Source organism: Anomaloglossus baeobatrachus, chromosome 2, assembly GCF_048569485.1.
Source record: "Anomaloglossus baeobatrachus isolate aAnoBae1 chromosome 2, aAnoBae1.hap1, whole genome shotgun sequence".
In the NCBI taxonomy this organism is placed as follows: domain Eukaryota; kingdom Metazoa; phylum Chordata; class Amphibia; order Anura; family Aromobatidae; genus Anomaloglossus; species Anomaloglossus baeobatrachus.
This window is the reverse complement of record NC_134354.1, coordinates 354,561,919-354,589,558: the sequence shown is the minus strand read 5'-3', so window position 1 is coordinate 354,589,558 and position 27,640 is coordinate 354,561,919. Positions and strand designations below refer to the sequence as shown.

The following is a 27,640-nucleotide window of genomic DNA, read 5'->3' as shown; positions in this document are numbered from 1 at the left end:
GGAATTTTCGTTGCGGTCACTGCAAGTTTTGCGCCTTACATCTCACTGGTACATCTCTTCAAATTGGTTCCTTTTCTCACCAGGTCAGGCAGTTTATTTCCTGCAAGACGAAGTATGTGGTTTATGTGATTGTATGCCCCTGTGGAAGATTTTATATAGGGAAGACAATAAGGTGCATGTACATACGCTTTAGGGAGCACTATAAATCGATTTCCACAGGTAAAGGTTCTCCTAGGCTAATAGAACACATTCGCACAGCACATGAAGGTAATCCCAACATCTTGCGCTTTGCAGGACTAGTCCAGGTTTCCCTGCCTCCACAAAGGGGGCGATCTCCATAAGTTATTGCTACGTAAAGAAGCAAGTATGATAATAAAATTTGGAGCGCAGGGAAACCTGGGTTTGAATGACCGTAACGACCTAGCGGTATTCTTATAATACCGGCTTGCATAAAACTGATTTTTTGCAAATTATTTTCGAGTGATGGATTCATTTTGGATCTTTTGATAAATGAGTGGTTATGTCATTAAAAAGAATAATATGAACATAATGGGTTATGTATTGATATGACATTGATAAATGCCTCTGTACCTTTCAGGTGAATTTTTTCCTTTTTTTTTTCCCCCTGTTTTCATGTTTGTTTTTGAAATGTGTGTCACATTGATTGTATGACCATGTTTTAAATGGGATGTGTTGTCTGCACTTATGTTAATCACTATCATGTGTGCATTCCTCTGTTTTTAATGTGCGGTGATGTGGCCTGGATGCACTCCCCTTTATAAGGTGCGTGCGGCCATTCCCCGACGTGGACCCGTAGAAGTCTGGCTTACAGACGAAACGGCCGTCGTCCTTTGGAGGGACTCGCATCCTAGTCACCTCCCGCATTTTTATCTGCACCGATGAAAAGAACGCTTGAATAAAAAAGAAATTGTTTGGCATAGCAGCTGTTTGCGGTCGATTTTTCATCTTCCTGTTGTTTGATCTCCTAGCTGCTCAATACCGACCAGCACGCTGCGCCTGCAAACCAGCGCTACATGGCAGTCATCAGCACGTGAGCCACTGAACTTGGAGGTAATCTGAGGGCAGGCGGTGCAGGACTTGTTCACTTGTTGCTACAGTATAACGGGAATACATTTTGGCTTCCATCACAAAGAGAACTACGATTTTGGGTTTCTTTTTTATTGACCATTTTAGCAGAAAACATAATCCCATATTATAAAAATCCTATTTGTTTCAAAATATATAGTTCCCATAAATACAAAAGCAAAAGACCAAACTATGGAGAAAAAAGTAACACATTCAATATAAACTTCAATTTAAGCAAAATCCCTTTGTAGGAATAAAACTGGTAAAATATGTAATAATAATTGTAAATGTTTCATTAACCAAAAATACTTTCCTTCAGCAATAAAAAGGCCCCGTCAGTCACAATTCTGCTCTGCTAGCCAATACACAGTAACTTTTCGTCAGGTTTCATAGTGTAGTGGTCATCACGTCTGCTTAACACGCAGAAGGTCCTGGGTTTAATCCCCAGTGAAACCAATCTGTTCTTAGTGTTGAAATAATACGCTATCCAACTACAATATATGAAGTTCTCGGCTTTGTTGCCGAATGACGGGATGTTTTGGCTTCCATCACAAACAGAACTACAAATTATTTTTTTTTTTCCCCTGGAGGTCAAAACTCGTCTCTAAATGCCATTACTTTGCAGGATTTCACAGGTTTCATAGTGGAATCGTCATCTCGTCTACTTCACACGCAAAAAGTCCTGGGTTCAATCCCCAGTAAAATCAAGTCGTTTTCACTGTTGAAGTAATTTGCTATCAACCTGTAACATATGAAATTCTTTGTTTTGTTGCCAACTGATAATATATTTTGGCTTCCATCACCAAGAGAACTACGATTTTGGGTTTCTTTTTTATTGACCATTTTAGCAGAAAACATAATCCCATATTATAAAAAATCCTGTTTGTTTCAAAATATATAGTTCCTTTAAATACAAAAGCAAACAACTAAACTATGTGGAAAAAAGTAACACATTCAATGTAAACTTCCTTTTAAGCAAAATCCCTTTGTAGGAATAAAACTGGTAAAATATGTAATAAAAATTGTAAATGTTTCATTAACCAAAAATACTTTCCTTCAGCAATAAAAAGGCCCCGTCAGTCACATTTCTGCTCTGCTAGCCAATACACAGTAACTTTCCATCAGGTTTCATAGAGTAGTGGTCATCACGTCTGCTTAACACACGGAAGGTCCTGTGTTCAATCCCCAGTAAAACCAATCTGTTCTTGGTGTTGAAATAATACTCAATTAAACTACAATATATGAAGTTCTTGGTTTTATTGCTGTATAATGGGATGTTTTGGCTTCCATCCCCAACAGAGCTACGAATTTGTTTCTTTTTTCCCTGGCGGTCAAAACTCGTCTCTAATTGCCATTACTTTGCAGGCTTTCAAAGGTTTCATAGTGTAGTGGAAATCACGTCTGCTTCACACGCAGAAGGTCCTGGGTTCAATCCCCAGTGAAACCAATCTGTTTCTGGTGTTGAAGTAATTTCCTATCGACTTGTAATATGTGAAATTCTTGGTTTCGTTGCCAAATGACAATACATTTTGGCTTCCATCACAAAGAGAACTACGATTTTGGGTTTCTTTTTTATTGACCATTTTAGCAGAAAACATAATCCCATATTATAAAAATCCTATTTGTTTCAAAATATATAGTTCCCATAAATACAAAAGCAAAAGACCAAACTATGGAGAAAAAAGTAACACATTCAATATAAACTTCAATTTAAGCAAAATCCCTTTGTAGGAATAAAACTGGTAAAATATGTAATAATAATTGTAAATGTTTCATTAACCAAAAATACTTTCCTTCAGCAATAAAAATACCCCGTCAGTCACAATTCTGCTCTGCTAGCCAATACACAGTAATTTTTCGTCAGGTTTCATAGTGTAGTGGTCATCACGTCTGCTTAACACGCAGAAGGTCCTGGGTTCAATCCCCAGTGAAACCAATCTGTTCTTAGTGTTGAAATAATACACTATCCAACTACAATATATGAAGTTCTCGGCTTTGTTGCCGAATGACGGGATGTTTTGGCTTCCATCACAAACAGAACTACAAATTATTTTTTTTTTTTCCCCTAACGGTCAAAACTCGTCTCTAAATGCCATTACTTTGCAGGATTTCACAGGTTTCATAGTGGAGTCGTCATCACGTCTACTTCACACGCAGAAGGTCCTGGGTTCAATCCCCAGTAACAACAATCCGTTTTCGCTGTTCAAGTAATTTGCTATCAACCTGTAACATATGAAATTCTTTGTTTTGTTGCCAACTGATAATATATTTTGGCTTCCATCACCAAGAGAACTACGATTTTGGGTTTCTTTTGTATTGACCATTTTAGCAGAAAACATAATCCCATATTATAAAAATCCTGTTTGTTAACAAATATATAGTTCCTTTAAATACAAAAGCAAACAACTAAACTATGTGGAAAAAAGTAACACATTCAATGTAAACTTCCTTTTAAGCAAAATCCCTTTGTAGGAATAAAACTGGTAAAATATGTAATAAAAATTGTAAATGTTTCATTAACAAAAAATACTTTCCTTCAGCAATAAAAAGGCCCCGTCAGTCACAATTCTGCTCTGCTAGCCAATACACAGTTACTTTTCATCAGGTTTCATAGAGTAGTGGTCATCACGTCTGCTTAACACGCAGAAGGTACTGCGTTCAATCCCCCGTAAAACCAATCTGTTCTTGGTGTTGAAATAATACTTAATTAAACTACAATATATGAAGTTCTTGGCTTTGTTGCCGAATGATGGGATGTTTTGGCTTCCATCCCCAACAGAGCTACGAATTTGTTTTTTTTTTCCCTGGCGGTCAAAACTCGTCTCTAATTGCCATTACTTTGCAGGCTTTCAAGGGTATCATAGTGTAGTGAAAATCACGTCTGCTTTAGACGCAGAAGGTCCTGGGTTCAATCCCCAGTGAAACCCATGAGTTCTTGGTGTTAAAATAATCCCCTATCAACCTGCAGTATATAAAGTTCTAGGCTTTGTTGCCGAATAACGGGATGTTTTAGCTTCCATCACCAACAGAGCTACGAATTTGTTTTTTTTCTCCTGGCGGTCAAAACTCGTCTCTAATTGCCATTACATTGCAGGATTTCAAAGGTTTCATAGTGTAGTGGTCATCACGTCTGCTTCACACGTAGAAGGTCCTGAGTTCAATCCCCAGTGAAACCAATCTGTTTTTGGTGTTGAAGTAATTTCCTATCGACTTGTAATATGTGAAATTCTTAATTTCGTTGCCAAATGACAATACATTTTGGCTTCCATCACAAAGAGAACTACGATTTTGAGTTTCTTTTTTATTGACCATTTTAGCAGAAAACATAATCCCATATTATAAAAATCCTATTTGTTTCAAAATATATAATTCCCATAAATACAAAAGCAAAAGACCAAACTATGGAGAAAAAAGTAACACATTCAATATAAACTTCAATTTAAGCAAAATCCCTTTGTAGGAATAAAACTGGTAAAATATGTAATAATAATTGTAAATGTTTCATTAACCAAAAATACTTTCCTTCAGCAATAAAAAGGCCCCGTCAGTCACAATTCTGCTCTGCTAGCGAATACACAGTAACTTTTCGTCAGGTTTCATAGTGTAGTGGTCATCACGTCTGCTTAACACGCAGAAAGTCCTGGGTTCAATCCCCAGTGAAACCAATCTGTTCTTATTGTTGAAATAATACGCTATCCAACTACAATATATGAAGTTCTCGGCATTGTTGCCGAATGACGGTATGCTTTGGCTTCCATCACAAACAGAACTACAAATTTTTTTTTTTTTTCCCCTGGCGGTCAAAACTCGTCTCTAATTGCCATTACTTTGCAGGCTTTCAAAGGTTTCATAGTGTAGTGGAAATCACGTCTGCTTTACACTCAGAAGGTTCTGGGTTCAATCCCCAGTGAAACCCATGTGTTCTTGGTGTTGAAATAATCCCCTATCAACCTGCAGTATATAAAGTTCATGGCTTTGTTGCCGAATAACGGGATGTTTTAGTTCCATCACCAACAGAGCTACGAATTTGTTTTTTTTCCCCTGGCGGTCAATACTCGACTCTAATTGCCATTACTTTGCAGGAGTTCAAAGGTTTCATAGTGTAGTGGTCATCACGTCTGCTTCACACGCAGAAGATCCTGGGTTCAATCCCCAGTGAAACCAGTCTGTTTTTGGTGTTGAAGTAATTTCCTATCGACTTGTAATATGTGAAATTCTTGGTTTCGTTGCCAAATGACAATACATTTTGGCTTCCATCACAAAGAGAACTACGATTTTGGGTTTCTTTTTTATTGACCATTTTAGCAGAAAACATAATCCCATATTATAAAAATCCTATTTGTTTCAAAATATATAGTTCCCATAAATACAAAAGCAAAAGACCAAACTATGGAGAAAAAAGTAACACATTCAATATAAACTTCAGTTTAAGCAAAATCCTTTTGTAGGAATAAAACTGGTAAAATATGTAATAATAATTGTAAATGTTTCATTAACCAAAAAAACTTTCCTTCAGCAATAAAAAGGCCCCGTCAGTCACAATTCTGCTCTGCTAGCGAATACACAGTAACTTTTCGTCAGGTTTCATAGTGTAGTGGTCATCACGTCTGCTTAACACGCAGAAAGTCCTGGGTTCAATCCCCAGTGAAACCAATCTGTTCTTAGTGTTGAAATAATACACTATCCAACTACAATATATGAAGTTCTCGGCTTTGTTGCCGAATGACGGGATGTTTTGGCTTCCATCACAAACAGAACTACAAATTATTTTTTTTTTTCCCCTAACGGTCAAAACTCGTCTCTAAATGCCATTACTTTGCAGGATTTCACAGGTTTCATAGTGGAGTCGTCATCACGTCTACTTCACACGCAGAAGGTCCTGGGTTCAATCCCCAGTAAAAACAAGCCGTTTTCGCTGTTCAAGTAATTTGCTATCAACCTGTAACATATGAAATTCTTTGTTTTGTTGCCAACTGATAATATATTTTGGCTTCCATCACCAAGAGAACTACGATTTTGGGTTTCTTTTGTATTGACCATTTTAGCAGAAAACATAATCCCATATTATAAAAATCCTGTTTGTTAACAAATATATAGTTCCTTTAAATACAAAAGCAAACAACTAAACTATGTGGAAAAAAGTAACACATTCAATGTAAACTTCCTTTTAAGCAAAATCCCTTTGTAGGAATAAAACTGGTAAAATATGTAATAAAAATTGTAAATGTTTCATTAACAAAAAATACTTTCCTTCAGCAATAAAAAGGCCCCGTCAGTCACAATTCTGCTCTGCTAGCCAATACACAGTAACTTTCCATCAGGTTTCATAGAGTAGTGGTCATCACGTCTGCTTAACACGCAGAAGGTCCTGCGTTCAATCCCCAGTAAAACCAATCTGTTCTTGGTGTTGAAATAATACTCAATTAAACTACAATATATGAAGTTCTTGGCTTTGTTGCCGAATGATGGGATGTTTTGGCTTCCATCCCCAACAGAGCTACGAATTTGTTTTTTTTTTCCCTGGCGGTCAAAACTCGTCTCTAATTGCCATTACTTTGCAGGTTTTCAAAGGTTTCATAGTGTAGTGGAAATCACGTCTGCTTTACACGCAGAAGGACCTGGGTTCAATCCCCAGTGAAACCCATGTGTTCTTGGTCTTGAAATAATCTTCTATCAACCTGCAGTATATAAAGTTCTTGGCTTTGTTGCTGAATAACGGGATGTTTTAGCTTCCATCACCAACAGAGCTACGAATTTGTTTTTTTTCCACTGGCGGTCAAAACTCATCTCTAATTGCCATTACTTTGCAGGATTTCAAAGGTTTCATAGTGTAGTGGTCATCACATCTGCTTCCACGCAGAAGGTCCTGGGTTCAATCCCCAGTGAAACCAATCTGTTTTTGGTGTTGAAGTAATTTCCTATCGACTTGTAATATGTGAAATTCTTGGTTTCGTTGCCAAATGACAATACATTTTGGCTTCCATCACAAAGAGAACTACGATTTTGGGTTTCTTTTTTATTGACCATTTTAGCAGAAAACATAATCCCATATTATAAAAATCCTATTTGTTTCAAAATATATAGTTCCCATAAATACAAAAGCAAAAGACCAAACTATGGAGAAAAAAGTAACACATTCAATATAAACTTCAATTTAAGCAAAATCCTTTTGTAGGAATAAAACTGGTAAAATATGTAATAATAATTGTAAATGTTTCATTAACCAAAAATACTTTCCTTCAGCAATAAAAAGGCCCCGTCAGTCACAATTCTGTTCTGCTAGCGAATACACAGTAACTTTTCGTCAGGTTTCATAGTGTAGTGGTCATCACGTCTGCTTAACACGCAGAAGGTCCTGGGTTCAATCCCCAGAGAAACCAATCTGTTCTTAGTGTTGAAATAATACGCTATCCAACTACAATATATGAAGTTCTCGGCATTGTTGCCGAATGACGGTATGTTTTGGCTTCCATCACAAACAGAACTACAAATTTTTATTTTTTTTTCCCCTGGCGGTCAAAACTCGTCTCTAAATGCCATTACTTTGCAGGATTTCACAGGTTTCATAGTGGAGTCGTCATCACGTCTACTTCACACGCAGAATGTCCTGGGTTCAATCCCCAGTAAAAACAAGCCGTTTTCGCTGTTGAAGTAATTTGCTATCAACCTGTAATATATGAAATTCTTGGTTTTGTTGCCAACTGATAATATATTTTGGCTTCCCTCACCAAGAGAACTACGATTTTGGGTTTCTTTTTTATTGACCATTTTAGCAGAAAACATATCCCATATTATAAAAATCCTGTTTGTTTCCAAATATATAGTTCCTTTAAATACAAAAGCAAACGAGTAAACTATGTGTAAAAAAGTAACACATTCAATGTAAACTTCCTTTTAAGCAAAATCCCTTTGTAGGAACAAAACTGGTAAAATATGTAATAAAAATTGTAAATGATTCATTAACCAAAAATACTTTCCTTCAGCAATAAAAAGGCCCCGTCAGTCACAATTCTGCTCTTCTGGCCAATACACAGTAACTTTCCATTAGGTTTCATAGAGTAGTGGTCATCATGTCTGCTTAACATGCAGAAGGTCCTGCGTTCAATCCCCAGTAAAACCAATCTGTTCTTGGTGTTGAAATAATACTCAATTAAACTACAATATATGAAGTTCTTGGCTTTGCTGCCGAATGATGGGATGTTTTGGCTTCCATCCCCAACAGAGCTACGAATTTGTTTTTTTTTTTCATGGCGGTCAAAACTCATCTCTAATTGCCATTACTTTGCAGGCTTTCAAAGGTTTCATAGCGTAGTGGAAATCACGTCTGCTTTATACGCAGGAGGTTCTGGGTTCAATCCCCAGTGAAACCCATGTGTTCTTGGTGTTGAAATAATCCCCTATCAACCTGCAGTATATAAAGTTCTTGGCTTTGTTTCCGAATAACGGGATGTTTTAGCTTCCATCACCAACAGAGCTACGAATTTGTTTTTTTTCCCCTGGCGGTCAAAACTCGTCTCTAATTGCCATTACATTGCAGGATTGCAAAGGTTTCATAGTGTAGTGGTCATCACGTCTGCTTCACACGCTGAAGGTCCTGGGTTCAATCCCCAGTGAAACCAATCTGTTTTTGGTGTTGAAGTAATTTCCTATCGACTTGTAATATGTGAAATTTTTGGTTTCGTTGCCAAATGACAATACATTTTGGCTTCCATCACAAAGAGAACTACGATTTTGGGTTTCTTTTTTATTGACCATTTTAGCAGAAAACATAATCCCATATTATAAAAATCCTATTTGTTTCAAAATATATAGTTCCCATAAATACAAAAGCAAAAGACCAAACTATGGAGAAAAAAGTAACACATTCAATATAAACTTCAATTTAAGCAAAATCCCTTTGTAGGAATAAAACTGGTAAAATATTTAATAATAATTGTAAATGTTTCATTAACCAAAAATACTTTCCTTCAGCAATAAAAAGGCCCCGTCAGTCACAATTCTGCTCTGCTAGCCAATGCACAGTAACTATTTGTCAGGTTTCATAGTGTAGTGGTCATCACGTCTGCTTAACACGCAGAAAGTTCTGGGTTCAATCCCCAGTGAATCCAATCTGTTCTTAGTGTTGAAATAATACGCTATCCAACTGCAATATATGAAGTTCTCAGCTTTGTTGCCGAATGACGGGATGTTTTGGCTTCCATCACAAACAGAACTACAAATTATTTTTTTTTTTTCCCCTGGCGGTCAAAACTCGTCTCTAAATGCCATTACTTGGCAGGATTTCACAGGTTTCATAGTGGAGTCGTCATCACGTCTACTTCACACGCAGAAGGTCCTGGGTTCAATCCCCAATAAAAACAAGCCGTTTTTGCTGTTGAAGTAATTTGCTATCAACCTGTAACATATGAAATTCTTTGTTTTGTTGCCAACTGATAATATATTTTGGCTTTTATCATCAAGAGAACTACGATTTTGGGTTTCTTTTTTATTGACCATTTTAGCAGAAAACATAATCCCATATTATAAAAATCCTGTTTGTTTCAAAATATATAGTTCCTTTAAATACAAAAGCAAACAACTAAACTATGTGGAAAAAAGTAACACATTCAATGTAAACTTCCTTTTAAGCAAAATCCCTTTGTAGGAATAAAACTGGTAAAATATGTAATAAAAATTGTAAATGTTTCATTAACAAAAAATACTTTCCTTCAGCAATAAAAAGGCCCCGTCAGTCACAATTCTGCTCTGCTAGCCAATACACAGTAACTTTCCATCAAGTTTCATAGAGTAGTGGTCATCACGTCTGCTTAACACGCAGACGGTCCTGCGTTCAATCCCCAGTAAAACCAATCTGTTCTTGGTGTTGAAATAATACTCAATTAATCTACAATCTATGAAGTTCTTGGCTTTGTTGCCGAATAACGGGATGTTTTAGCTTCCAGCACCAACAGAGCTACGAATTTGTTTTTTTTTCCCCTGGCGGTCAAAACTCGTCTCTAAATGCCATTACTTTGCAGGATTTCACAGGTTTCATAGTGGAGTCGACATCACGTCTACTTCACACGCAGAAGCTCCTGGGTTCAATCCCCAGTAAAAACAAGCCGTTTTCGCTGTTGAAGTAATTTGCTATCAACCTGTAACATATGAAATTCTTTGTTTTGTTGCCAACTGATAATATATTTTGGCTTTTATCACCAAGAGAACTACGATTTTGGGTTTCTTTTTTATTGACCATTTTAGCAGAAAACATAATCCCATATTATAAAAATCCTGTTTGTTTCAAAATATATAGTTCCTTTAAATACAAAAGCAAACAACTAAACTATGTGGAAAAAAGTAACACATTCAATGTAAACTTCCTTTTAAGCAAAATCCCTTTGTAGGAATAAAACTGGTAAAATATGTAATAAAAATTGTAAATGTTTCATTAACCAAAAATACTTTCCTTCAGCAATAAAAAGGCCCTGTCAGTCACAATTCTGCTCTGCTGGCCAATACACAGTAGCTTTCCATCAGGTTTCATAGAGTAGTGGTCATCACTAGAGTTGAGCGCGGTTCGCGGTTCGAGGTTCTCCAGTTCGGGTCTCGAGTGATTTTTGGGGCTGTTCTAGATCGAACTAGAACTCGAGCTTTTTTGCAAAAGCTCGATAGTTCTAGAAACGTTCGAGAACGGTTCTAGTAGTAAAAAGCAGAGCTTTTTACGGCTACAGTGTGCAGGAGCCATCACTGGCAGCCTGCCACAAGCTGGTAACCAAGAAAAACATCGGGTATCCAACCAAAGCGCTTTGGTTAGTAACCCGATGTTTATCCTAGTTACGTGCAGGAAGCCCACACTTCCCCGCTCAGCTCGCTCCTCCCCCTCCTGCCCGCGGCATGTACACATACACTCACACACACACTCACACACACACACACACGTTCCCGCTCGGCTTACCTGCGGTGATGAAGTCCCGCCATCCCGACCTCAGCGCTGTCACTGTCCTCCATGGACGCCGCTTGTCACATCACCTCTCGCTTCCGACCCGAGACTGACTAGCGGTGACGTCACGGGCCTCTCGCGAGACTTGGTGTGAAGGCTCCGGTCATTGAACTCAGTGACAGGGGCTGTCGGCAGTGCTGGAGATCAGCGCAGGTAATGTACCTCGCTGACAGCAGCACTTGTCATGCCCTGCAGTGACCTGGGCTGACCCATTGATGTTAGCTCAGGTCACTGCACTGCTCTCCCAGCCAATGGGGAACATTCTGTTCTTCATTGACTGGGACAGTGTGGATCGTCATGGCAACCCCTTGGATTACACCAGACCTGGATTTATTTTTCATTCTAATAAATTGGTTAAAGAGGGAATGTTTTGGGGAGTGTTTTTTCAAATAAAAATGTGTTTGTCGTCTATTTTTTTTTATTACTGACTGGGTTGGTGATGTCGGGTATCTGATAGACGCCTGACCTCACCAACCCCAGGGCTTAATGCCAGGTGACATTACACATCTGGTATTAACCCCATATATTACCCCGTTTGCCACCGAACCAGGGCGCGGGATGAGCTGGGGCGAAGCACCAGGATTGGCGCATCTAATGGATGCGCCGCTTCTGGGGCGGCTGCGGCCTGCTATTTTTAGGCTGGGGAGAGTCCAATAACCATGGACCTCCCTAGTCTGAGAATATCAGGCCCCAGCTGTCTGCTTTACCTTGGCTGGTGATCCAATTTTGGGGGACCCCACGTGTTTTTTTTTTTAATTATTTATTTAATTTAAAATAACAGCGTGGGGTGCCCTCAGTTTTGGATTACCAGCCAAGGTGAGGTTGCCAGCTGTGGTCTGCAGGCTGCAGCCGTCTGCTTTACCGCAGCTGGCTACAAAACTAGGGGGAACCCTACGTCATTTTTTTTTTTCATTTTTTTGGCTAAATAAAAAGCTAAGCACCCCTTAGTGCCACATGAAAGGCACCAAAGGGTGCTCCACTTTTTCTCCATTTTTTCTCCACTTTTTCTACATTTTTTCTCCATTTTTTTCTCCACTTATTCTCCACTTTTTCTCCACTTATTCTCCACTTATTCTCCACTTTTTCTCCACTTATTCTCCATTTTTTCTCCACTTTTTCTCTACTTTTTCTCCACTTTTTCTCCATATTTTCTCCACTTATTCTCCACTTTTTCTCCATTTTTTTCTCCACTTTTTCTCCACTTTTTCTCCACTTTTTCTCTATTTTTTTCTCCACTTTTTTCTCCAATTTTTCTCCACTTTTTCTCCACTTTTTCTCCACTTTTTCTCTATTTTTTTCTCCACTTTTTTCTCCACTTTTTTCTCCACTTATTCTCCACTTATTCTCCACTTTTTCTCCACTTTTTCTCCACTTTTTCTCCACTTTTTCTACATCTTTTTCTCCACTTTTTCTCCACTTTTTCTCTATTTTTTTCTCCACTTTTTTCTCCAATTTTTCTCCACTTTTTCTCCACTTTTTCTCCACTTTTTCTCCACTTTTTCTCTATTTTTTTCTCCACTTTTTTCTCCACTTTTTTCTCCACTTTTTCTCCACTTATTCTCCACTTTTTCTCCACTTTTTCTACATTTTTTCTCCACTTTTTCTACATTTTTTTCTCCACTTTTTCTACATTTTTTTCTCCACTTTTTCTCCACTTATTCTCCACTTTTTCCCGATTTATTACCCCGTTTGCCACTGCACCAGGGCACGGGATGAGCTGGGGTGAAGCGCCAGGATTGGCGCATCTAGTGGATGCGCCACGTCTGGGGTGCCTGCGACCTGCTATTTTTAGGCTGTGAAGGCCCAATAACTATGGACCTTCCCACCCTGAGAATCCCAGACCCCAGCTGTCCGCTTTACCTTGGCTGGTGATCCAATTTGGGGGGGACCCTACTTTTATTGTGTAATTATTAATATTTATAAAATAATTATAAAAAAGAGCCTGAGGGGACCTCCACATTGGATCCCCAACCACGCTAAAGCTGCCAGCTGTGGTTTTCAGGCTACAGCCGTCTGCTTTACCCTAGCTGGCTATCAAAAATGGGGGGACCCAATGTCATTTTTTTTTTAACTATTTTTTAAATAGAAAAAATTAATGGGCTTCCCTGTATTTTGATTGCCAACCAAGGTAACGGCAGGCAGATGGGGGTGGCAACCCATAGCTGTCTGCTTTATCTGCGCTGAGAATCAAAAATACCGCGGAGCGCTACGTCATTTTTTTAAAGATTTATTTTTACAGCACTGTGATGTCCAGCAATCAAAATACAGGGAAGTCCATTTTATTTTTAGTTATTTAAATAAATAATTAAAAAAAATATATATGGGCTCCCGCTGCATTTTTTGTATTGCTAGCTAAGGGTAATCCAAGCAGCTACTGGCTGCTAACCCCCACTGCTTGGTGTTACCTTCACTGGCAATGGAAAATCCAGGGAAGCATTTTTTATTTTTTTTGCCAAAAAACTACAAAAAAAGGACGTGAGCTTCGCCATATTTTTGTATGCTAGCCAGGTATAGCAGGCAGGTGCTGGAAGAGTTGGATACAGCGCCAGAAGATGGCGCTTCTATGAAGATGCCATTTTCTGAGGCGGCTGCAGACTGCAATTCGCAGCAGTGGGGCCCAGAAAGCTCAGGCCAACCTGTGCTGCGGATTCCAATCCCCAGCTGCCTAGTTGTACCTGGCTGGACACAAAAATGGGGCGAAGCCTACGTCATTTGTTTTCTAATTATTTCATGAAATTCATGAAATAATAAAAAAGGGCTTCCCTTTATTTTTGGTTCCCAGCCGGGTACAAATAGGCAACTGGGGGTTGGGGGCAGCCGTACCTGCCTCCTGTACCTGGCTAGCATACAAAAATATGGCGAAGCCCACATAATTTTTTCAGGGGGCAAAAAACTTCTGCATACAGTCCTGGATGGAGTATGCTGATCCTTGTAGTTCTGCAGCTGCTGTCTGTCTGTATGGAGAAGAGCAGACAGCAGCTGCAGAACTAGAAGGCTCAGCATACTCCATCCAGGACTGTATGCAGAATTTTTTTGCCCACCAAAAAAATGACGTGGGCTTCGCCATATTTTTGTATGCTAGCCAGGTACAGCAGGCAGCCACGGGCTGCCTCCAACCCCCAGTTGCCTATTTGTACCCGGCTGGGAACCAAAAATATAGGCAAGCCCGTTTTTTTTTAATTATTTCACTTATTTCATGAAATAATTAAAAAACAAATGACGTGGGCTTCGCCCCATTTTTGTGTCCAGCCGGGTACAACTAGGCAGCTGGGGATTGGAATCCGCAGCACAGGTTAGCCCGAGGTTTCTGGGCTCCTCTGCTGCGGATTTCAGTCCGCAGCCGTCCCAGAAAATGGCGCTCTCATAGAAGCGCCATCATCTGGCGCTGTATCCAACTCTTCCAACAGCCCTGGAGCCGGGTGGCTTGTTGGGTAATCATGAGTTAATACTGGCTTTGTTTTACTAGCCAGTATTAAGCCAGAGATTCTTAATTTCAGGCACGTTTGACCCGGCCATTAAGAATCTCCAATAAAGGGTTAAAAAAAAGACATTACACAGAGAAAAAATACTTTAATAGAAATAAAAACACAGACACATTAGAGACTCCATCTTTATTACCCCCTGTCAGCCCTCCACGATCCTGCTCTTCTGTCTTCTTTCTAGTGTAGTAGTAGTGACGATTGTAGTGAGGAAGGATGAGGTTCACCAGCTCATCACTTGGGGCAGGGGAACCTCATCCTCACTACAATGCTCACTACAATCGTGCAGCCTTCACTCCGTGAGTGATCAGTGCTGGCTGTCAGCGGTAACAGCGGTAACGCTGACAGACGCGTTACCATAGCAACGGTGCTCTTGGAGCCGCGGTTAGCGGTGACGTCACCGCTAACTGCGTTGCTATGGCAATGGTGATCTCCGTTAATGACCGGCTGTGCCAGCCGGTCCCTAACGGAATGGGGAGTCGACCGTGTGCTAGAGCATGTCGCCGGTACACGGCGATACACATATGTGCACCGTGTACCGGAGAGATGCACTCACAGGTCCTACATGACGTGTCATAGTCATGTGACCAGTCTGTAGCCAATGAGATAATAGCCACGTGACTGGTCACATGGCTATTTTGACATCACGATAGGTCCTTCATCTCTGCTGGCAGTGCTGGTCACGGGGAGGATTCAGCGATCATCGGATGGAATAGCGGCAGGAGACAGAGTGCAGAAGGGATCGCGAGGACCGGTAAGTGTTATGGCAATGTTTATTAACTTTTTGTGTACATTTATCATGCATTTTTATATGTTTGTGATTGCCTCCCATTATAGCCTATACGTTCGAGTTCGGTTCGTCGAACGTTCGACGAACTGAACTCGAACGGGACCTCCGTTCGGCGAACCGCCTCGAGCCGAACCGGGACCAGTTCGCTCATCTCTAGTCATCACGACTGCTTAACATGCAGAAGGTCCTGTGTTCAATCCCCAGTAAAACCAATGTGTTCTTGGTGTTGAAATAATACTCAATTAAACTACAATATATGAAGTTCTTGGCTTTGTTGCCGAATGATGGGATGTTTTCGCTTCCATCCCCAACAGAGCTACGAATTTCTTTGTTTTTTCCCTGGCGGTCAAAACTCGTCTCTAATTGCCATTACTTTGCAGGCTTTCAAAGGTTTCATAGTGTAGTGGAAATCATGTCTGCTTTACACGCAGAAGGTCCTGGGTTCAATCCCCAGTGAAACCCATGTGTTCTTGGTGTTGAAATAATCCCCTATCAACCTGCAATATATAAAGTTCTTGGCTTTGTTGCCGAATAACGGGATGTTTTAGCTTCCATCACCAACAGAGCTACGAATTTGTTTTTTTTCCCCTGGCGGTCAAAACTCGTCTCTAATTGCCATTACTTTGCAGGCTTTCAAAGGTTTCATAGTGTAGTGGAAATCACGTCTGCTTCACACGCAGAAGGTCCTGGGTTCAATCCCCAGTGAAACCAATCTGTTTTTGGTGTTGAAGTAATTTCCTATCGACTTGTAATATGTGAAATTCTTGGTTTCGTTGCCAAATGACAATACATTTTGGCTTCCATCACAAAGAGAACTACGATTTTGGGTTTCTTTTTTATTGACCATTTTAGCAGAAAACATAATCCCAGATTATAAAAATCCTATTTGTTTCAAAATATATAGTTCCCATAAATACAAAAGCAAAGGACCAAACTATGGAGAAAAAAGTAACACATTCAATATAAACTTCAATTTAAGCAAAATCCCTTTGTAGGAATAAAACTGGTAAAATATGTAATAATAATTGTAAATGTTTCATTACTAAAAATACTTTCCTTCAGCAATAAAAAGGCCCCGTCAGTCACAATTCTGCTCTGCTACCAATAAACAGTAACTTTTCGTCAGGTTTCATAGTGTAGTGGTCACACGCCTGCTTAACACGCAGAAGGTCCTGAGTTCAATCCCCAGTGAAACCAATCTGTTCTTAGTGTTGAAATAATACGCTATCCAACTACAATATATGAAGTTCTCGGCATTGTTGCCGAATGATGGTATGTTTTGGCTTCCATCACAAAGAGAACTACAAATTATTATTTTTTTTTCCCCTGGCGGTCAAAACTCATCTCTAAATGCCATTACTTTGCAGGATTTCACAGGTTTCATAGTGGAGTGGTCATCACGTCTACTTCACACGCAGAAGGTCCTGTGTTCAATCCCCAGGAAAAACAAGCTGTTTTCGCTGTTGAAGTAATTTGCTATCAACCTGTAGTATATGAAATGCATGGTTTTGTTGCCAACTGATAATTTATTTTGGCTTCCCTCACCAAGAGAACTACGATTTTGGGTTTCTTTTTTATTGACCATTTTAGCAGAAAACATAATCCCATATTATAAAAATCCTGTTTATTTCAAAATATATAGTTCCTTTAAATACAAAAGCAAACAACTAAACTATGTGGAAAAAAGTAACACATTCAATGTAAACTTCCTTTTAAGCAAAATCCCTTTGTAGGAATAAAACTGGTAAAATATGTAATAAAAATTGTAAATGTTTCATTAACCAAAAATACTTTCCTTCAGCAATAAAAAGGCCCCGTCAGTCACAATTCTGCTCTGCTAGCCAATACACAGTAACTTTCCATCAGGTTTCATAGAGTAGTGGTCATCACGTCTGCTTAACACGCAGAAGGTCCTCCGTTCAATCCCCAGTAAAACCAAACTGTTCTTGGTGTTGAAATAATACTCAATTAAACTACAATATATGAAGTTCTTGGCTTTGTTGCCGAATGATGGGATGTTTTGGCTTCCATCCCCAACAGAGCTACGAATTTGTTTTTTTTTTTCCCTGGCAGTCAAAACTCGTCTCTAATTGCCATTACTTTGCAGGCTTTCTAAGGTTTCATAGTGTAGTGGAAATCACGTCTGCTTTACACGCAGAAGGTCCTGGGTTCAAGCCCCAGTGAAACCCATGTGTTCTTGGTGTTGAAATAATCCCCTATCAACCTGCAGTATATAAAGTTCTTGGCTTTGTTGCCGAATAACGGGATGTTTTAGCTTCCATCACCAACAGAGCTACGAATTTGTTTTTTTCCCCTGGCGGTCAAAACTCGTCTCTAATTGCCATTACTTTGCAGGATTTCAAAGGTTTCATAGTGGAGTGGTCATCACGTCTGCTTCACACGCAGAAGGTCCTGTGTTCAATCCCCAGTGTAACCAATTGGTTTTTGGTGTTGAAGTAATTTCCTATCGACTTGTAATATGTGAAATTCTTGGTTTCGTTGCCAAATGACAATACATTTTGGCTTCCTTCACAAAGAGAACTACGATTTTGGGTTTCTTTTTTATTGACCATTTTAGCAGAAAACATAATCCCATATTATAAAAATCCTACTTGTTTCAAATTATATAGTTCCCATATATACAAAAGCAAAAGACCAAACTATGGAGAAAAAAGTAACACATTCAATATCAACTTCAATTTAAGCAAAATCCCTTTGTAGAAATAAAACTGGTAAAATATGTAATAATAATTGTAAATGTTTCATTAACTAAAAATACTTTCCTTCAGCAATAAAACGGCCCCGTCAGTCACAATTCTGCTCTGCTAGCCAATACACAGTAACTTTTTGTCAGGTTTCATAGTGTAGTGGTCACACGTCTGCTTAACACGCAGAAGGTCCTGAGTTCAATCCCCAGTGAAACAAATCTGTTCTTAGTGTTGAAATAATACGCTATCCAACTACAATATTTGAAGTTCTCGGCTTTGTTGCCGAATGACTGGATGTTTTGGCTTCCATCACAAACAAAACTACAAATTATTTTTTTTTTCCTTGCAGGCAAAACTCGTCTCTAATTGCCATTACTTTGCAGGCTTTCTAAGGTTTCATAGTGATACTTCACACGCAGAAGGTCCTGGGTTCAATCCCCAGGAAAAACAAGCTGTTTTCGCTGTTGAAGTAATTTGCTATCAACCTGTAGTATATGAAATGCTTGGTTTTGTTGCCAACTGATAATTTATTTTGGCTTCCCTCACCAAGAGAACTACGATTTTGGGTTTCTTTTTTATTGACCATTTTAGCAGAAAACATAATCCCATATTATAAAAATCCTGTTTGTTTCAAAATATATAGTTCCTTTAAATACAAAATCAAACAACTAAACTATGTGGAAAAAAGTAACACATTCAATGTAAACTTCCTTCTAAGCAAAATCCCTTTCTAGGAATAAAACTGGTAAAATATGTAATAATAATTGTAAATGTTTCATTAATCAAAAATACTTTCCTTCAGCAATAAAAAGGCCCCGTCAGACACAATTCTGCTCTGCTAGCCAATACACAGTAACTTTTTGTCAGGTTTCATAGTGTAGTGGTCATCACGTCTGCTTAACACGCAGAAGGTCCTGGGTTCAATCCCCAGTGAAACCAATCTGTTCTTAGTGTTGAAATAATACGCTATCCAACTACAATATATGAAGTTCTGGCATTGTTGCCGAATGACGGTATGTTTTTACTTCCATCACAAACAGAACTACAAATTATTTTTTTTTTTCCCCTGGCTGTCAAAACTCGTCTCTAAATGCCATTACTTTGCAGGATTTCACAGGTTTCATAGTGGAGTGGTCATCACTATTGATGAGCGAGCATGCTTGTTACTACTCGGTACTCGCACAAGTATCACTGTACTCGGGCTGCTCGGCGGGGACCGAGTAATCTCGCGATACTCGTGCTGTACTCATGGTCTTCATCCCTGCATGTTGGCGCTCTTTTGAGAGCCAGCCCTCATGCAGGGATTAGCTGGCAGACCACTGCAATGCCACAGCCCTGTTAGTTGTGGAATTGCAGTGATTGGCCGGCCTGCACAGCGTGACCGAGCCTTTGTACCGGCCGGCGCGCTGTGCTCTGCTCACAGCTATCCAGACAGTCAGTGCAGGGAGCGTGTCGCTGCTTCAGGGAAAGGTTTGCGGCCCTTTATAGTTAGTTCCGGAGCAGGGCTGCAAACAGTGTGACCAGAAGTCCTTCTCAGGACTATTCTAGTTGTATACAGCAGGCAGGGTATAGCCAGGTCGGAGTACAGTAGCAGAGTCCTTCTCAGGACTATTGTTGCTATATACAGGCAGGGTATAGCCAGGTCGGAATACAGGCTAGTGACCAGAAGAGTCCTTGTCAGGACTATTGTAGCAGTATACAGGCAGGCAGGCAGGCAGGGTATATAGCCATTCCTAGTGGTGACCGTATACCAGCCTTCATCATATCTGGGGCTGGTGTACACAGTCTAAAACAGTCCAGATAGTGTCAGACTTCTCAGTAATTGTCGCTCCTAAAAACCTGTTAGGTTCTTATTGCGTCCGTGCTTGCATTTAAAAACAGCACGTGTGTGTCTGTCGGTGGCAGCGTACAGGTGCACGTTTTGCACAAACTATTATATAACGCACAAGTCTAGTGAATAATACACGTCAGTCAGCAGTGGCTGATAGTGTCAGACTTCTCAGTAATTGTCGCTCCTAAAAACCTGTTAGGTTCTTATTGCGTCCGTGCTTGCATTTAAAAACAGCACGTGTGTGTCTGTCGGTGGCAGCGTACAGGTGCACGTTTTGCACAAACTATTATATAACGCACAAGTCTAGTGAATAATACACGTCAGTCAGCAGTGGCTGATAGTGTCAGACTTCTCAGTAATTGTCGCTCCTAAAAACCTGTTAGGTTCTTAGTGCGTCCGTGCTTGCATTTAAAAACCGCACGTGTGTGGCAGTAGGTGGAAGTGTCAGGCTCCATATTGTCCCTGGATAGAGACGTGCATGATGGCCTGTAAACCTGAAGTGCCCATTGTAAGGCAGTGGGTCTATTGTAGTATAGCCCTTAGGCAGGGCAGCCAAAAATTTGGAGGCTCCACATTGTCCCTGGATAGAGATGTGCATAAGGGCCTCAAAACATTGTTCCCATTGCAAAGGAGCGGGTTTCCTGTCGTTGTAATGCCCATTCTGAAAGAATGGTCGAAAAAATTTACCACTGGGGGTATACCTGAAACAACGGCCTAACTATTGTAACGGTCATCATGATGGCGCATGAGGAGAAGGAGGAGCAGTCCAGCAATTAGCCAAAGTCCAGAAGTGTGTTACCATGGGTGAGTGGAGGTACATGGCAAATTCCCGTTACAAACTTTAAATTTCGCTGTCATTTGCTGGTGGTGTGGTGAAGTCTGGCCCAATCCAACCCTTGTTCATCTTGATCAGAGTCAGCCTGTCAGCATTTACAGTTGACAGGCAGGTGCGTTTATCTGTAATGATTCCACCTGCGGCACTAAAAACAAGCTCTGACAAAACGCTAGCGGCAGGGCAGGCCAGGACTTCCAAGGCGTAGAGAGCCAATTCATGCCACGTGTCCAGCTTGGATACCCATTAATTGTAAGGCACAGAGGAATGTCGGAGTACAGTTGTTTGATCTGCAAGGTACTCCTTGAGCATCTGGGCAAACTTAGGATTTTTTGTGGCACTACCCCGCACCTCAGGGGCTGTGGTATGTGAGGGCCTGAGAAAACTGTCCCACATCTTAAAGACTGTTCCCCTACCTCTGGCGGATTGGACTTGTGCCCCTCTCGGCTGTACGCCTTGGTTGTCCACTGATTCCTGACCTATGCCACTAGCGTTTTGTGAGGGTAATGCTTTGCCTACTTCCGTGACTATGGCCTTCTGGAACTGCTGCATTTTGCCAGACCTCTTCGCTTCGGGAATAAGAGACATAAAGTTCTCATTTTAGCGTGGGTCTAACAGTGTTACCAACCAGTAATGATTGTCGGCAAAGATGTTCTTAACACGAGGGTCACGAGACAGGCAGCTTACCATAAAGTCAGCCATGTGTGCCAGACTCTTAACAGCCATCACTTCAGTATCCTGACCAACACGATGATTGAACATGCTGTCCTCCTCCTCCTCCTCCTCATCTACCCTGTCCTCTGGCCAGCCACGCTGAACCGAGGATATGACTGCATGTCATATCCTCAATTTGGCCAGAGAGTTGCTCCATGTCTTCATCCTCCTCCTCGTCATAGTCCTCCACTGCACGTTGTGATGAGACGAGGCTGGGCTGTGTGTTATCACCCACACCCACTACTGTTTCTTGCTCAAACTCATCGCGCTCCGCCTGCAATGCATCATGGTTGTTTTTTGAGCAGAGACCATTTTAGAAGGCAGAGAAGCGGTATGGTGACGCTAATAATGTCATCATCGCCGCTCACCATCTTGGTGGAGTCCTCAAACTTTTGGCGGATGGTACATAGGTCGGACATCCATCTCCACTCCTCAGGTGTTATGTGTGGAGTTTGACCCATTTCCCGACGGCTTAGGTGATGCAGGTACTCAACAACTGCCCTCTTCTGCTCACATATCATGACCAACATGTGCAGAGTTGAATTCCAACACGTGGGGACATCACACACCAGTCTGTGAGCCGGAAGATGCAAATGGCGCTGAAAGCTGGCAAGGCCGGCTGAAGCAGTAGGTGACTTTCGAAAATGTGCAGACAGGCGGCGAACGTTTACCAGCAGATCAGACAGCTCTGGGTATGACTTTAGAAACCGCTGAACCACGAGGTTGAGCACATGGGCCACGCATGGAACATGTGTCAGCTGGCCTCGCCTCAAAGCCGCCACCCGGTTCCGGCCATTGTCACACACAACTTTTCCTGGCTTTAGGTTCAGAGGTGTGAGTCAGTGATCTTCCTGCTGTTTCAGAGCTGTCCACACCTCTTCTGCATTGTGGGGTTTGTCACCTATGCAGATTAGCTTCAGCACAGCCTGTTGCCGCTTCGCCGAGGCAGTGCTGCAGTGCTTCTGTGTCGCCCTGGACAAGCCAGGGGCCACAGAGCACAACACTTACACACCCCACACTCCCTGCAGGCATATCATAGTCAAAACACCAAATCCTTGTTGCCTTCCCCAGGGGCTGTTGTCCACACCAGGGGGTGGAGCCAGGCGGTTGGTCTCCACCCACCAAGGAGGAGGGAAAACACAGGCAGTGAGAGTTAAGCTAAGGAAGTGGAAGGAGGAAAGTAGTAGAGAGGAGAAAAGTGACAGCAAAGAGCTTGAAGTTGGTCCGGGTGTGTGGCCCGGACAGGACAGCAAGGTTGGCAGGATGTGGTGACCGTCTGCAGTGGAGGCCGATTGGAGTCTGCCGTAAGGACCGTGGATGGGTGGTGACCCGGCCGTACCGGACCGGTATACAAAGAGAAGACAGCACCATTGGCAGGGGCCTTTCGGATCCCGGCAAGGCTTGGTGTCGCCGTGAATTTGCCAAATCCGTTAGTGAAGGGGACCTCAGGGTTTCCAAACAGCCAAGTCACGATAGAAGGCAACCGTCCAACCGTGAAGGGGAGACACCGCCACCGCCAAGGGCAACCGTCTCCCAGGGCCAGCGCCTGTGGGCAAAAGGGGCTCCTCCAGCCCATATCCAGGTCGGGGAGCGGGTTACCGGTGGGAAACCATGACTACCAACACTGAACTTAGGTGCAGGGAGAGACAGTCATCACTAACCTGCAGGGAGGAACAACCGCAGCCGTCCGAGGGACCCGTCCATCCAGCCACTTGTTTTACCGTGAACTGTGTCATCATCATTGGGCTGAGTGAGTACCTCCGTGCCGTGCGGCACAGCGCTGCCCCTGCGACCCTTCACCTCATCAGGCCCCGCAACCCGCCTGTCATTTATCTCTACCCCATCACCGGGCCCCGGGACAACCAACCCCCCTACCCACGGAGGGGAGAAATAACAACAAAGCTGCTCCCTGTCACAGGCTCCCGGGATCCACGTCCAGAGCAGCGGTGGTGTCCACACAATCACCACAACCGTGGGTGGCGTCACGGACAATATCCCCAAAACCCAAACCACCCCTTTTCAATCACGGGCGAGGAGCGCCGCTCGAGCCACCGGGATCCGGCCATCGCTCGAGCCACCGAGCAGCAGCAGCCGTAGAGCAGCGGCAGCCGGACCTGAGCAGTGGGAGAGCGCAGCGTCCCCTCTTCCGCCCGCGACACTTACAGCTTGGGACTGGTGTGGAGGGTAAAGTGGATGAGGATGCGCAGGAGGAGGAGGAGGCTGAGGAGCATGACATTCCGGAGCTGTAGAGTGTGGGTGAAACCCTGACTTAGGTAGGGCCTGCAAAACTTGGTGTGTGAAGGACGTGTTCCGTCCCTCGCTCAGACTGGGACCCAGCTTCCACAATATTAACCCAGTGTGACGTCAACGAGATGTAGCGGCCTTGCCCACATGCACTTGTCCACGTGCCTGTGGTTAGGTGGACTTTGGGTGAAACAGCGTTGTTCAGGGCACGTGTGATGTTTTGTGACACGTGGTTATGCAATGCGGGGACGGCACACCGGGAGAAATAGTGGCGGCTGGGGACCGAGTAACGTGGGACAGCTGCCACCATCAGGTCGCGGAATGCTTCTGTCTCAACCAGCCTAAAAGGCAACATTTCCAGCGCAAGCAGTCGCGAAATGTTAGCATTTAGAAGTGTGGCATGTGGGGCGTTGGCAGTGTATTTGCGCCTGCGTTCAAAGGTTTGCTGAATGGATAACTGAACGCTGCGCTGGGACAAGGACGTGCTTGATGATGGTGTTATTTCTGCGTGGGCAACTGCAGGTGCAGGGCCGGAGGAGGCTTGTTCGCGGGCAGCATGGACAGGGGATTGGCTCGCATGCGCAACAAGCGAAGATGTAGCAGTGACATCAGCAAGCACTGCTCCTCGACTCCGTTGTACATCCCACAAAGTCGGGTGCTTGGCTGACATGTGCCTGATCATTCTGGTGGTGGTCAGGCTGCTAGTTTTGGTACCCCTGCTGATGCTGGCACGGCAGGTGTTGCAAATGGCCTTTTTAGAATCATCTGGAGCCAACTTAAAAAACTGCCAGACTCGGGAAGACCTAACATTTGTACAGGCACCTTGTGTCGTGTTGTTCCGGGGAACAGTTGCCTGACATCTGCCTGGGGCCACCACCCTGCTTCTTACTGCCTGTTGGGATGCTACGCCTCCCTCCCCCTGTGCACTGCTGTCCTCGCTCTGCATATCCTCCTGCCAGGTTGGGTCAGTTACTGGATCATCCACCACGTCGTCTTCCTCTTCCACACCCTGCTCCTCCTGACTTCCTGACAATTGTGTCTCATCATCGTCCACCCCTTGTTGAGACACGTTGCCAACTTCGTGAGAAAATGGCTGCTCAAATATTTGGGCATCTGTACATACAATCTCGTCATGGCCCACTTCAACAGGAGCTGGCGAGAGGCCAGAATGTGTGAATGGAAACGTGAACGAACAGCTCTTCCGAGTGTCCAAGTGTGGGATCAGTAATGTCCGTGGACGTGTACTCGGCCTGGTGGTAGGAAGGAGGATCAGGTTCGAAAATGTGCGGTGCAGTATCACGGCTACTGACACTTGACCGTGTGGAAGACAGAGTGTTTGTGGTGGTGCCAATCTGACTGGAAGCATTATCCGCTATCCAACTAACAACCTGTTGACACTGGTCTTGGTTCAAGAGCGGTGTACTGCTGCGGTCCCCAAGAATTTGGGACAGGACGTGCGAGCGAGTAGATGTGGCCCTTTGTTGTGGCAAAATTAGAGCTTGCACACGACCTCGGTCTCTGCCTGCACCACCATCACGTCCACTTCCTTGTTCGTTGCCAACGCCCTTGCGCATTTTGCAATGCTGTGCTGATGTGTATTCACTAGACTTGTGCGTTATATCCAAGTTTTTGCAAAACGCACACAAGTGCAGCGGAAAGCTGCCACCAACAGGCACACACGTGCGGTTTTTAAATGCAAGCACGGAGGCACTAAGAACCTAACAGGTCTCTATCCAGGGACAACGTTGAGCCTCCCAATTTTTGGCTGCCCTGCCAAAGGGCTATACTACAATAGACCCACTTCCTTACAATGGGCACTTCAGGTTTACAGGCCCTCATGCACGTCTCTATCTAGGGACAATGTGGCGCCTCCCAATTTTTGGCTGCCCTGCCAAAGGGCTATACTACAATAGACCCACTTCCTTACAATGGGCACTTCAGGTTTACAGGCCCTCATGCACGTCTCTATCTAGGGACAATGTGGCGCCTCCCAATTTTTGGCTGCCCTGCCAAAGGGCTATACTACAATAGACCCACTTCCTTACAATGGGCACTTCAGGTTTACAGGCCCTCATGCACGTCTCTATCTAGGGACAACGTGGCGCCTCCCAATTTTTGGCTGCCCTGCCAAAGGGCTATACTACAATAGACCCACTTCCTTACAATGGGCACTTCAGGTTTACAGGCCCTCATGCACGTCTCTATCTAGGGACAATGTGGCGCCTCCCAATTTTTGGCTGCCCTGCCAAAGGGCTATACTACAATAGACCCACTTCCTTACAATGGGCACTTCAGGTTTACAGGCCCTCATGCACGTCTGTATGCAGGGGCATTGGTGAACCTCCCAATTTTTGGCTGCCCTGCCAAAGGAAAATACTACAAAGACTCACTTCCTCAAAATGGGCACATTAGACTCAAGAGGCCTTCATGTACGTCTCTTCTCAGGGACATCGGAGTGCCACACAATGTTTTACGTAAAATCTTTCATGTATTAATCTCAAAAAGTAACATACACCAGCTCTATCTCACTATTGGGTATGTGCCCTGAACATTTCTGCCATGAAAAATCATTTTGGGGTCATTTTGGAAGGTTTTCTGGTGAGTCCGTAAAAATGGCGTAAAACGCGGACAAAATTGTTCACAGCTGTGACTTTTGAGTGATAAATGCTTCAAGTTGTCTTCCCCATGCTGTTGCCATGTCATTTGAGCACTCTTCTGAGACTTTTGTGACATTTTTAGGGTTTCTCCATGCTGCCGGGGGTCATTTCACAAAAATACTCGGGTCTCCCATAGGATAACATTGGGCTCGTTGCTCAGGCCGAGTACACGAGTATCTTGGGATGCTCGGCCCGAGCCTCGAGCACCCGAGCTTTTTAGTACTCGCTCATCACTAGTCATCACGTCTACTTCACATGCAGAAGGTTCTGGGTTCAATCCCCAGGAAAAACAAGCCGTTTTCACTGTTGAAGTAATTTGCTATCAACCTGTAATATATGAAATTCTTGGTTTTGTTGCCAACTGATAATATATTTTGGCTTCCCTCACCAAGAGAACTACGATTTTAGGTTTCTTTTTTATTGACCATTTTAGCAAAAAACATAATCCCATATTATAAAAATCCTGTTTGTTTCAAAATATATAGTTCCTTTAAATACAAAAGCAAACAACTAAACTATGTGGAAAAAAGTAACACATTCAATGTAAGCTTCCTTTTAAGCAAAATCCCTTTGTAGGAATAAAACTGGTTAAATATGTAATAAAAATTGTAAATGTTTCATTAACCAAAAATACTTTCCTTCAGCAATAAAAAGGCCCCGTCAGTCACAATTCTGCTCTGCTAGCCAATACACAATAACTTTCCATCGGATTTCATAGAGTAGTGGTCATCACGTTTGCTTAACACGCAGAAGGTCCTGCGTTCAATCCCCAGTAAAACCAATCTGTTCTTGGTGTTGAAACAATACTCAATTAAACTACAATATATGAAGTTCTTGGCTTTGTTGCCGAATGATGGGATGTTTTGGCTTCCATCCCCAACAGAGCTACGAATTTGTTTTTTTTTTCCCTGGCGGTCAAAACTCGTCTCTAATTGCCATTACTTTGCAGGTTTTCAAAGGTTTCATAGTGTAGTGGAAATCACGTCTGCTTAACACGCAGAAGGTCCTGGGTTCAATCCCCAGTGAAACCCATGTGTTCTTGATGTTGAAATAATCCCCTATCAACCTGCAGTATATAAAGTTCTTGGCTTTGTTGCTGAATAACAGGATGTTTTAGCTTCCATCACCAACAGAGCTACGAATTTGTTTTTTTTCCCCTGGCGGTCAAAACTCGTCTCTAATTGCCATTACTTTGCAGGATTTCAAAGGTTTCATAGTGTAGTGGTCATCACTTCTGCTTCACACGCAGAAAGTCCTGGTTTCAATCCCCAGTGAAACCAATCTGTTTTTGGTGTTGAAGTAATTTCCTATCGACTTGTA

At 42.5% G+C, this 27,640-nt stretch overlaps 6 non-coding genes across 6 annotated transcripts; all 6 read left to right on the top strand.

Annotated features, from left to right (window-relative positions):
* The first annotated feature begins 2,949 nt into the window (after positions 1–2,949).
* On the top strand, positions 2,950–3,022 carry TRNAV-AAC (transfer RNA valine (anticodon AAC)). The gene has a single exon. It is a non-coding gene; the product is annotated as a tRNA-Val (tRNA).
* A 3,634-nt stretch (positions 3,023–6,656) lies between these two features.
* On the top strand, positions 6,657–6,729 carry TRNAV-UAC (transfer RNA valine (anticodon UAC)). The gene has a single exon. It is a non-coding gene; the product is annotated as a tRNA-Val (tRNA).
* Positions 6,730–8,383: 1,654 nt separating this feature from the next.
* Positions 8,384–8,456, top strand: TRNAI-UAU (transfer RNA isoleucine (anticodon UAU)). The gene has a single exon. It is a non-coding gene; the product is annotated as a tRNA-Ile (tRNA).
* A 7,267-nt stretch (positions 8,457–15,723) lies between these two features.
* On the top strand, positions 15,724–15,796 carry TRNAV-UAC (transfer RNA valine (anticodon UAC)). The gene has a single exon. It is a non-coding gene; the product is annotated as a tRNA-Val (tRNA).
* Positions 15,797–17,450: 1,654 nt separating this feature from the next.
* On the top strand, positions 17,451–17,523 carry TRNAV-UAC (transfer RNA valine (anticodon UAC)). The gene has a single exon. It is a non-coding gene; the product is annotated as a tRNA-Val (tRNA).
* Positions 17,524–18,908: 1,385 nt separating this feature from the next.
* TRNAV-AAC (transfer RNA valine (anticodon AAC)) lies at positions 18,909–18,981 on the top strand. The gene has a single exon. It is a non-coding gene; the product is annotated as a tRNA-Val (tRNA).
* Positions 18,982–27,640: the final 8,659 nt, after the last annotated feature.